Source organism: Alosa alosa, chromosome 22 (assembly GCF_017589495.1).
Source record: "Alosa alosa isolate M-15738 ecotype Scorff River chromosome 22, AALO_Geno_1.1, whole genome shotgun sequence".
In the NCBI taxonomy this organism is placed as follows: domain Eukaryota; kingdom Metazoa; phylum Chordata; class Actinopteri; order Clupeiformes; family Clupeidae; genus Alosa; species Alosa alosa.
In genome coordinates, this window is record NC_063210.1 from 26,877,617 (window position 1) to 26,880,116 (window position 2,500).

At 32.6% G+C, this 2,500-nt stretch overlaps 1 pseudogene; it reads right to left on the minus strand.

Annotated features, from left to right (window-relative positions):
• The window catches only part of LOC125287212, a 128,849-nt pseudogene that overhangs the window by 23,668 nt on the left and 102,681 nt on the right, over nucleotides 1-2,500 (minus strand).

Genomic DNA, 2,500 nt, shown 5'->3' on the forward strand with positions numbered 1-2,500 from the left:
TGAATATTCATTTTGTAAATGTGAAAAGACATAGGACTTTGTGTGTGTGTGTAAGTGTGTGTGTGTATGTGTTTTGTGTGTGTGTTTGTGTGTGTGTGTTTGTGTGTGTGTGTGCACAATTACTTTTTTTTTTCATTTTCTTTTTAATAACCTGCAGTTTTTTTTTTTTTTTCTTTCTTTCTTTTTTTTTAGTGTAATATATATGAGGAGTATATATATATGTGGAGTAATATATGTGGAGGGGTATGAGTATTATATATGTGGAGGGGTATGAAATTATTATATATGGGGAGGGTATAGAGTATTATATATGTGGAGGGTATAGAAATTACTATATATGTGGAGGGGTATAAGTATTTTATATGTGGAAGTATGAGAGTATTATATATGTGGAGGGGGGGTATGAAATTATTATATGTGTATTATATATGTGGGTTTTAAGTGTGTAGACTAAGCTCCAGACATACAGTATTCTTATGTTTGCCTATAGACATAATCATTACCTATCTGCACAGAAATATCAATATGCATGGTTGGAGAGTGTAGGGGGGGGAGGGATGGGGGGGGGTATATGAGTGTCTGAGTGTGTAAATATGTGTATAGAAACTTTAAAATGTCTACTTGTCAGTCTATCTAATTGTATACTATATTTCTGTCTTATGCATAACATTCATAATCAACATTGCATACCTGTTTGTGTGTGTGTGTGTGTGTGTGTATGTATCTGTGTGTCTGTGTTTCTGTGCATGTGTGTGCAGTGGGTGTGTATGTATGTTAGAATATGTCTGCGTCTGTCTTGTGTGAACTTAAACATGTATGTATTTGTCTGTGTCTCTGTGTTAGTGTTCACAAGTCTGTTTGTCTTAAGTAGATATCATTTTTCCTACCTATAGGATATTTATCTCTCTGTAGGTTTAGTCATTTATCTGGTAAAAATAATACTTTACCAGTGTCTCAATTGGATCATTATTGCACTTGAGTATACAAACATTCTTATTTCTGGCAAACTACACCATCATAATGACATTTCTTAAAATCATTTGTTATAATGTTCAAGGAATGCACTCTTCTTCTTTAGGAGAAAATCAGAATAGCGATTTTTGTAAAATGCTATAAATAATTCAGCTATATTCATATTTTCGACGATGGAGTAAAATGGACAGGAAATTATTCATTACCTTCCTACAGAGATATAAATGCTCCTTCTATTAAACATCCCAATATCAAATCGACGGGGAACTCAGGGAATTGTTGTTTGGTTAAAAAGCCATTAATAAATACATATATGTATAGTAGAAAAGGATCATCACACATATGGTTGAAACTATCAAAAGAACTCACAAAACTCAACACAGGACCTTATTTATGTGCCATATACATTCCTCCTCTTGAATCTCCATATTACGGTAAACATATTTGAAGCGTTAAAATCTGACATCATTGAACTCAGTCATTTGGGAAGATTCTAATTATAGGCGACAACAATGCAAGAGTAGGAACCGATTTAGATTACATTGACATATCTGGATATAAACATGTTTTTCTTCACTGAACAAAACATCAATATAAGTAGTCACAGGAATTTTGATAACATCATCAATAGACATGGCAAGGGAGGTGTTACAACTTTTAAAATCTCTTGGATACATTTATTGTTAATGGCAGAACAAAAAAAAAAAAAAAAAAAAAAAAAAAAAAAAAAAAAAAAAAAAGGGGGGGGGGACTCTCTGGGTAAATTCACTTATTGCTCACCCCTGGGCAGCAGTGTGGTGGATACTATAACAGATTTAGATCACAACAAATAAATTATTTCACAGTAATGCCAGTTGCCTCTGTGAATCCACTGCCACATTATAATTAGCTTAAAGAAAAAATTCAGTATAGAACATCAAAAACCTATGGTACACTACACCCACTTCCAGTTCAATACAAATGGAGGCGATGACAGACTAGAGCAATACACATCCAGTCAAATTGCATAAGTCGAAGAAAACATGATCTACTCCTTCCTGTTCACCAAATTTAAAAATCTGAAGATATCAATGTAGCCACCAAAACATTAACAACAATATTTTCCACAAGCCAAAAATCTTTAAAAGACAAGGAATAGTTAATAGCAAGAAAAACAAAAAAAAAAAATGGTTTGACAAAATTTGCCCTATTACTAAGAAAAAATTTCTGATCTTATTCAAACCAAAAACACAGAGAACCAGCAAATCAGGAACTTCAAATAAAATATCATAACACCCTACAAAAAATACAAATCCTTCTAAAGCATAAAAAAAGCCAATCACATACCAACCAGTTAGTAGAAATTGATGATGGATTAGATCAAAACACTTTTTTTGGGACCTGTGGAAAAAAACCTTAACAACCCAAAAAAAAATTGTATCCCAATAGCAAATGGAAAAACATGGGTTGACCATTTTGAAAATTTACTCTAAGCGATGAACTAAACCTGGCACAACAAAAACTAACAAACAAACTGAAAAACACAAAA